Source organism: Littorina saxatilis, linkage group LG14 (genome assembly GCF_037325665.1).
Source record: "Littorina saxatilis isolate snail1 linkage group LG14, US_GU_Lsax_2.0, whole genome shotgun sequence".
Classification (NCBI taxonomy): Eukaryota; Metazoa; Mollusca; class Gastropoda; order Littorinimorpha; family Littorinidae; genus Littorina; species Littorina saxatilis.
Window position 1 is genome coordinate 43,723,787 of NC_090258.1, and position 10,000 is coordinate 43,733,786.

The following is a 10,000-nucleotide window of genomic DNA, read 5'->3' on the forward strand; positions in this document are numbered from 1 at the left end:
GTATCTTTCTTCCCTTCATTAACCTTTAATAAAAACAGGCGATTTAGGGGGCTGCTAGTCTTGCAATGTCAACCCAAGCTTTTTCAACTCTCTTTCGCCCGACTCACCATTCTTCTCTATTGCAAAAGATTGCCAGGGGAAGGGAAGTAATTCTGGCTGGTAAAGGGTCGCTGAATGCGGGTAGCCTTAAGTCATTATGCTGGAGTGTTTGTGGAGGGATTTGCAAGGGACTTTCTCGCGTTCTCTCACAGGCCGGCGAGATTTCTCCGAGTTGCTCCCTTCATACCACCACAGAGGGATTTCGTCGCCCTGTGTCTGAGAGACAAGACTTCGCAATGTGGCTCAAATTTATTCTCCAGTTTTAATTATGACCGGTATTTTTTGTGGCGGACAAGAGGGCAGAGAGGCGGGATGAAGCGGGGCTCAGCGAAGGGACAAGTAGGAACGGGTGAGAGAAAGTTAATCAAAATATTGATTTTGATTTTATTTAGAAAGGCCTGGGCTGCCAAATAGCTGCACCAGGCTACAAAGTTCAAAATCACACACGAAGTTTAACTCTTTAAAAATCTGAGATTGCATATGACATTGTATAAAATCTAGGAATAACAAACCGTGTCGCAAAATAGCAACTTTTTAAATCTAAAAAACAAACAAACAAACAAACAAAAACAACAAATAAACAAAAATAAATAACACTTTCATTCAGGATGACGTGAGACACAATATAAATCAGCCGACTGAACTTCAAAATGTGACGTGGGCCATCCCGATCGGAACTAAATGAAATCTTTCTAAATATCTTTTAGCGAGGTAGGCTGCTAATTTTCCTTATTTCTATGACCCAATCACTCCAGAATATTCGCCAGGCCTTGGTCGAAGGTGGGCGTAATGAGGCAGGCAATATATTGTGTTAAATAGCAAAGTGTCACTCAGTCGCTGTCCCATTTCACCAGACATGCAAAGCACGGGTTGTGACGTCACGCGTAATGACCCGGCTGTCGACAGCAATGGATGCGAGGCTGGGGAGGATGTTATTACCACGTGACATACTGTACTCGTTTTGCTTATTCTGGGACGATAAAGGCACAATATAATCCTCCCCGTGAAAACAGCTGGGCTCTCCGTCTGAGATGTGGCCAGGCCTTTGCACGGGATAACAGCTGGGCTCTCCGTCTGAGATGTGGCCAGGCCTTTGCACGAAATAAGACTCTCTCTGTGCCGTGAAAACAGCTGGGCTCTCCGTCTGAGATGTGGCCAGGCCTTTGCACGGGATAACAGCTGGGCTCTCCGTCTGAGATGTGGCCAGGCCTTTGCACGGGATAACAGCTGGGCTCTCCGTCTGAGATGTGGCCAGGCCTTTGCACGGGATAAGACTCTCTCTGTGCCGTGAAAACAGCTGGGCTCTCCGTCTGAGATGTGGTCAGGCCTTTGCACGAAATAAGACTCTCTCTGTGCCGTGAAAACAGCTGGGCTCTCCGTCTGAGATGTGGCCAGGCCTTTGCACGGGATAAGACTCTCTCTGTGCCGTGAAAACAGCTGGGCTCTCCGTCTGAGATGTGGCCAGGCCTTTGCACGGGATAAGACTCTCTCTGTGCCGTTAAAAGCACAGTGCTTCTCGTATACACGACTGGATGGTTGGTTGAAACAATTTTATTCAAAGAATTACAAATACAAATGCCGCATACAATTGGAACAATAGAGTACAACCAGCTACGACTATAGACGGGTCGGCTCACCATCTCCAAGCTTGCCAGGCCTTTACGGCTCACCATCTCCAAGCTTGCCAGGCCTTTACATAGGATAAGACCTTCTCTGTGCACAGTGGCATATTCTTGACGAATCACATTTTGTAAAAGCCACTGGTGGTTTTTAAAGAAATTAATTCACCAAACAATTCCAAATCAATACATTAAGCAATCCGTTTTGGTATGCGTCCAGGTGGAGGAATGGTCAAATCCATTAAAAAAAATAATAAAAAAATAATGAAAAAATAATAAAGCCTGGCCAGATGTGAGACTATTGTTCACGAAGAAGAGTGTGTCTGTAAAGCTTCCATGTCAAAAGATTTCGTTAGGCTCTTCTTTCTGTCGTTTTAAATCTGTCAAACAAATGGATATCTTCTGGACCTTTTCAGAGACATTCACGACAGCGTTCTAATTAAATAAATCAGTATTTGCGACGTAAGGGAGTATAACTTTTCAGCGTCTGGAGTCGATAGTTCTCATCCTCGCAAACAAAACAGTAGACTCCTGTAACCGAAGCCCGAAGCAGAAGATTCCCCTTGAGAGGCAAAGCCAGTCAATCCGGAGAGGAATCTTAGCGCTTAATTGATACCCCTGTAAAATTACTGTGTCATGGCAAAAATTCCCATGACCAGATGAGGAGACTTCAGCAGTCAGACCCCATCACAAACAGTTCGCTACAATTGACAGATGTCAAACCGGCGACCTGTTAGAAACGTCCAGCTACTATAAATAGCACACACTTCTCGACGGCAGACAACTCTGTCAGTGCAGAGTCTGCTGTTAAGGGAGCCTATACTCCGTCACCCTGTCATACCCCAAAGACCGCTCCAAAATCAAGCAGTTTTTTCCTCTCCTAAATAATACTATAACCACAATCTAAGAGACGGTTGATGTAACTTTAAGTCCGTTTTAGAAAGTGTGGTGGAGAAGGGAGGAGTAACTGTAAATGAAGATGTTTACATCAACCACGGGTTCAAAATCGACAACGTGTTTACCTGGCTTCGTATGAGTAATCGTACCAGTTTAAACCAGGAAGTGAACATGATACTGTATTACGGGGGCCAATAGATGTTTGTCATTGGGTACGCCTGATAGTAATTGGGCAAAGTATACTTCACAAAGCTCGCTGCTAAAAGATTCGGCACTGAAATGTCGATAAAAAAATAAAAATTAAAAAAAATAAAAACTTCGCGCAATCTTCACGAAGTCAATTTCGAGCTCAAGTAAGGACCTTTAACAAATACACTTTGTAATTTTCTATTTTAAAAGCCAAACAAAGTTGTTTTAGGGATTTACCCATCCCAATTTCACCGGTATCTGACAGAATCATTACACCTTGTCGACAGTGCGTGAGATAGCATTTGACTGTGTGATTCGCTGTAGAAAATATAGATTTTTACTTAATGATTACAATTTTTCTTTTACAAACCTCTAATTTGGTTCTACAGGTTGGATTATTGCCATAGAAACGCTTACAGATACAGCAGTATAGGTGATTTATAAGTGCATTCAGGTTTTACACACACACACACACACACACACGCACACACACACGCACGCACACACACACACACATACACGCACACACGCACACACACACGCACGCAGGCACGCACGCACACACACACACAACACACACACGCACGCGCACACACACACACACACGCACACACGCACACACACACACACACACACTCACACACACACACACACACACACACACACACACGCATGTAAAACCAATCCTCCTACATACACTCCCCTGTCTATGTGCAGCATTGTGCACCATCCCTCTACACAGACTTTTTTTAAATCATTAAGTTAAACAAGATTTAGATCGAAGACTTGTTAGCGGAAAAAATCACAAAGTTCATAAATATTGACAGAGATGTTTGGTAATCCTCCGCTAATTGGACCGGACCCCACAGGTAAAGACAGGTAAATTTAGACAGGTAAAGACAGGTAGGATGACCACACCCTGCCCTTAACAAATCATACCTGTAAGCTCTGGGCTAACCGATTTTTTCGAGCGCTCTGGCTGGAAACGGGTTGTACAATAGAACCCTTTTTTAAGCCTCCCCCACCCCCCCCCTCCCAGTTTTTAGACTCCCTCCCTAAAAGTCTTTGCTTTTTTAGATTTTCTGTTCATTACCTCTTTACCCCCACTTTAAGACCCCCCCCCCCCCCCCGAGTTTAAGACTCCCTCCCTTAAAATTCCTGGTTTGAGAGATTTTCTGTTCATTTTCTGTTCATTTTCTGTTCATTTTCTGTTCATTTTCAGTTCATTTTCTGTTCATTTTCTGTTCATTTTCTGTTCATTTTCTGTTCATTTTCTGTTCAATTTCTCTGTAGATGTATCCCTATTTTGAGACTCCCTCCATTGTAAGACCCGAGTTTCTGAGGTGTTAGGAGGTTTCACTGTTTATTTGTTTGTTTGTTTGTTTGTTTCTTTGTTTGTTTGCTTAACGCCCAGCCGACCACGAAGGGCCATATCAGGGCGGTGCTGCTTTGACATATAACGTGCGCCACACACAAGACAGAAGTCGCAGCACAGGCTTCATGTCTCACCCAGTCACATTATTCTGACACCGGACCAACCAGTCCTAGCACTAACCCCATAATGCCAGACGCCAGGCGGAGCAGCCACTAGATTGCCAATTTTAAAGTCTTAGGTATGACCCGGCCGGGGTTCGGACCCACGACCTCCCGATCACAGGGGCGGACGCCTTACCACTAGGCCAACCGTGCCGCTAGGTTTCACTGTCCCTGACCCTAGTTTGGCCCGGGGAAGGCGAATGCAGCGAGGGACAAGATATGGGCACCGCCCACATAAAGATGGCCCTAGAGAAGTTGAGATCGCGAACATCATCACTATCCCAAGACATAATGATCTTCAACATGTACAGGAACAAAGTATTAACAAACCTTGCCTTTTGGACGCAAAAAAGAAAAAGAAGAGAGAAAAAACCGATATCATTCTGCCGGAGGCATCTTTTCTGCAGAAATTCGAACAAACTCCCAGAATGCTCTCTGTCGACTTCCGGTTGCCATGTTGACGCTCTTCCGTTTTAGCCTTCATGTTTGCACTCAAGTCCTATTTGGGAATATCGGCTTGAGTCGTGTTAGCTTTTGGGCCCGGCAACGGTATCTGGGCTGTTCAATATATCGCACAAGAGATTCGCTGATGAGTCGGATGTGTAAAAGTCGCTGATCAGCCTTATTGACCAAAACATGTTGGAATAAAAGATAGGCGCTGAAAGTAATGTGTTGTAGTTAGTGCTGTTTTGCAGAAGATGTCAGCAAAACTTGTGATTCAAAATCACAGAGTGAAAGACGGGCACAGTGGCCTTGTGGCTAAGACCACCGGCCTACCATGCGGAAGGTTGCGGGTTCGAATCTGAGCTGCGCCTGGTGGGTTAAGGATGGAGGATTATGTGCAGACCTGCCAGTGCCTGGTGTACACGGACGCACAAAACCAAGTGCGCACGGAAAAGATCCTGTAATGAATATCAGAGTTCGTTTTTTTAATCTTTTTTTTAATAAAAACACAAAAATACCAAACATGCTAAAGACTGCGTATGGCTGCCTGAATGGCGGGATAAAAACGGTCATACACGTCAAAGATCGTGGAAGTTTCCACCCATGAATAAAGACGAGGACGACTGAGTAAATACGCTGTACGCTGAAGGAATTAAAATATCTTGTTGTTGTTGTTGTTGTTGTTGTTGTTGTTGTTGTTGTCGTCGTGGTTGACGTTGTCGTAGAAAAAAACCAGAACCACGACACAACAGTTTTCAAACACACAATCGAACAAAACAACCACGGTACTGCCTGCAACGTGAGGTCCCTCTGACGAACGGACGCCTTCCAACACAGGACACATTTGTCGTCCCTATATATGTCTGTTGTCTTTGCCCAGAATAACCTGTCAAGAAAGACCATCTGCAATGAAGGGACACTTTTCATTAGAGGGGAGGGTGGGGAGTGGGGGTCAGCTACAACTTCCGTGTTGGGGGTCAGCTACAACTTCCGTGTTGGGGGTCAGCTACAACTTCCGTGTTGGGGGTCAGCTACAACTTCCGTGTTGGGGGTCAGCTACAACTTCCGTGTTGGGGGTCAGCTACAACTTCCGTGTTGGGGGTCAGCTACAACTTCCGTGTTGGGAAAATAAGACAGGGCAAGACAGATTGTAATAAAAACGAGAATTGTTTTTCAGTTGTATACGTACTTTTGTGTTCTGTAAGTTAATATCATTCCAATGTTTCTGTGGTTGAATATTGAGTACATGGGAAAAAAGTAAACGCGACATAAAATGTGATAGCCGGCAACGTGGTTGTGCAGAAAATGAAGAATTATTTATTTTTTTATCCCGAAAGACTTTTTTAATCTTTTGTATTTTTTATACTTCATTTGATTTTATATCTCTCTCTCATTTCTCTCTAGTTCTCTATCATTTTTTTCTACGATACAAGTTTAAGTCGATTTTTATAGATCGCCTAAAATATCATATCTTCCCCTCGTGATAGTTGTACATCTATTATGAATGTTTTTATGTTTAGTTATTAACGTTCATCTTAATCTGTTTTTCCTTCATTTTGCCAACTAGAGCTAAGCTAAATGTGTTACTGTTTGTCAGTTTTGTTTTACCTTCTTTTTTTTTTGTAATCTATTATTTTATCTATATATCAATATTGGTTCACTTTTTGTTCAAAGATATCTCGACAAGCCTTTTAATTTGTAGAAGTTTGACTAACCTTTGAACCAATATGACGTCAACACCACAGTTGCGCTGATGATGTAATGGGTGTAATTCAACCAGTGGCAGAATGACACAGCACTTAGCCATCTCTGCTTAGATTACAGGTGCACAAAGAGCACTTAGACAACACCGCTTAGATTACAGGTAAAGAAAAAAAGTGTCCGTTAGGTGCGTCACCATTTCCTGTTGATCGGATTTGGTTTTTGAATTCGTTTCGTTTTTTGTGTACTGTTGGGTTATGTTTTGTTTTGTTATCTGTGAGTGACGGGCGCTGTGGCGTGGTGGTAAGACGTCGGCCTCCTAATCGGAAGGTCGAGGGTTCGAATCCCGGCCGCGGCCGCCTGGTGGGTTAAGTGTGGAGATTTTTCCGATCTCCCAGGTCAACTTATGTGCAGACCTGCTAGTGGCTTATCCCCCTTCGTGTGTACACGCAAGCACAAGACCAAGTGCGCACGTAAAAGATCCTGTAATCCATGTCAGAGTTCGGTGGGTTATAGAAACACGAAAATACCCAGCATGCTTCCTCCGAAAGTGGCGTATGGCTGCTTAAATGGCGGGGTAAAAACGGTCATACACGTAAAATTCCACTCGTGCAAAAACACAAGTGTATGTGGGAGTTTCAGAAGAAGAAGAAGAAGAAGTTATCTGTGAGTGAGCTTGATGCGGTCTCACTGTCTGTCTGTCTCTCTCCATACATACACACTAAAATGTCTGTCTGTCTGTGTGTCTGTGTGTCTGTCTGTCTGTCTGTCTTTCCTTTTCTCTATGTCTCTCTCTCTCTCTTCATTTCTCTCTCTTTCTCTCTCTCTCTCTCTCTCTCTCAGAGTCCATTGTTATCCCTTTGTTTAAGAAAGGCGATGTGAATAATCCAAATAATTATCGTGGAATTTCACTGTGTAATGTTAGTAGCAAGGTCTATAGTACTGTGATTAATAACAGGTTGCAAGAATGGATTGAATGTAATAACAGTACGGGTGAATATCAAGCTGGTTTTAAAAAGAATTATTCCACTATTGATCATATGTTTACACTGTTGGCCTTTGTACAGAAACAATTTTCTTTGAATCGTAAACTGTATGTTGCCTTTATAGATTTTGAGAAGGCGTTTGATTCCATCAACAGAGCTTTGCTCTGGCCAATTCTGTTAAAAAATGGTATAAAAGGGAAACTCTTTAGGTGTGTGAAGAGTATGTATGATAATGTAAAAATAAAAGTGAGATGTGGAGCAAAGTTTACGGATTATATTAATTGTACATTTGGTGTTAAACAGGGCGATGTATGTAGCCCAGTTTTATTTTCTCTCTTTATCAATGAGTTAGCACTTGAGATAATTGAGAATGGAAGACATGGTGCCACATTTACTGATGATTATTTGGAATTGTTTATTCTTTTGCTTGCTGATGATTTATTGTTGTTATCAGAGACGGTTGTGGGTCTACAGACTCAGTTAAATAATTTACGCAGGGCAGTGTCCTCTCTTCATTTAAAGGTAAACATGAGTAAAAGTAACATTATTGTGTTTAGGAAAGGTGGATATTTGAGTGCAAGGGAAAGATGGACATATGGGGTTGATATTTTACCTGTTGTAAACGTGTATAAGTATTTAGGAATATTGTTTTCAACTCGACTCAGTTTCACTGCTGCCTGTGGTGATCTCTCAAGCCGGGCCAAAAATGCTCTGATGTGTATTATACAAAGATTATCTGTGCTTAATAATAATAGTTTGCATGTCTTTTTGAAGTTGTTTGATTCCCAAGTACAACCAATAGTACAGTATGGTGCTGAGATATGGGGATTGGATAAAGCTGCTCTGCAGTGTGAAAAAGTCCATTTATTTGCATTGAAGAAGTTCTTAGGAGTTCGTATGCGAACACCTAATGACCTGGTATATGGTGAGACAAACAGATATCCGATATATTTGAATTCTATTTTAAGATGCGTTAGCTACTGGATGAAATTGTTAAAGATGGAGGCGCACAGACTTCCTCGTAAATCATATGATATGTTGTATAAAATGGATGAGAGTGGTAAAAAGAACTGGGCCTCAAGTGTCCGTTGTAAATTGTATGAGTACGGTTTTGGTTTTGTGTGGTTGAACCAGGGCGTTGTTAATGAAAAAGAGTTTTTGCGTGTTTTTAGGGAAAGGTTGGTCGATTGCAGATGGCAAGAGTGGGATTATCATATTCAAAATAGTGATAGATTTGCTGTTTATCGGACATTTTGTACTGTACATGACATTAAACCCTACCTTTTGTTGAATGTGGATAGACATCTAAAGTTTATTATGACTAGGTTTCGATTCGGTATTTCAGAAATAAATGTGCATGCTAACCGATATAAACAGCATGATACCGATCAGTTAATGTGTCCCCTTTGTAAAGTAAAGCAAGATGATGAAGTCCATTTTGTTTTGTGTTGTCCATACTTAAACAGATTAAGAGAAAAATTTATCCCATTTAAATATTATAAAAACCCAAGCACTTTTAGACTCAGCTTGCTCCTAGCTTCCCCTCAAGAAACTGTTGTTAGAAATGTATCCTTGTATTTGTATAAAGCCTTTAAATTAAGAGATGTTTTAACCTCTTAGTTAAAGAACGTGTAATGTATGTTTTAATCCGTAGTGTTGTGCGATTGTTATGTTGTACCTTTTTTGCACCTGATGAGTTAAATTATTTGCAACGTTAATCATTTGTTCACACTCCGATCCTTCATAAGGGGCTATGGCCTATTGAATAAATTATCTGCGTCTGCGTCTGCGTCTGCGTCTGCGTCTCTCTCTCTGTCTCTCTCTCTCCGTTTTTCTATCTCTCTCTCTCTTCATCTCTGTCTCTCTGTCTCTATCTCTCTGCCTGTCTCTGCCTGTCTCTCCCTGTCTCTCCCTGTCTCTCTCTCTCTCTTTCTCTCTCTCTCTCTCTCTCTCTCTCTCTCTCTCTCTCTCTCCCTCCCTCTCTCTCTCTCTCTCTCTCTCTCTCTCTCTCTCTCTCTCTCTCCCTCTCTCTCTCTCTCTCTCTCTCTCTCTCTCTCTCTCTCTCTCTCTCTCTCTCTCTCTCTCTCTCTCTCTCTCTCACTGTCTTTTTGCACCCGCCCCCACCCATGTGTTGCCCCACGGCAAAGATACTTGCTGATATTTTGTTACAACCCAACGCATGTTTGCACAGCAATCTAAACTTGACTGCTGGGCTCTGAGAGAGAGAGAGAGAGAGAGAGAGAGAGAGAGAGAGAGAGAGAGAGAGAGAGAGAGAGAGAGAGAGAGAGAGAGAGGCAGCAGCCTGTGTTTGTCCAGAAGCCTAACCTCACACGCGAAAACGTTACTCTGGCGATATTCAATTGAGGTTGTTATTACCCAGCTAAACATCCTTTCTGTTATAAAGTAACGCTTCTTTATAATTACACAACAGCGTTTATAAATTTGATTCATGACAATAATCCCGGCACTCTTCACACCCCGGCTTTGTGTCGCAGTAAAAGTTCGCGTAAAGAGAACAGAAGCAAGCGA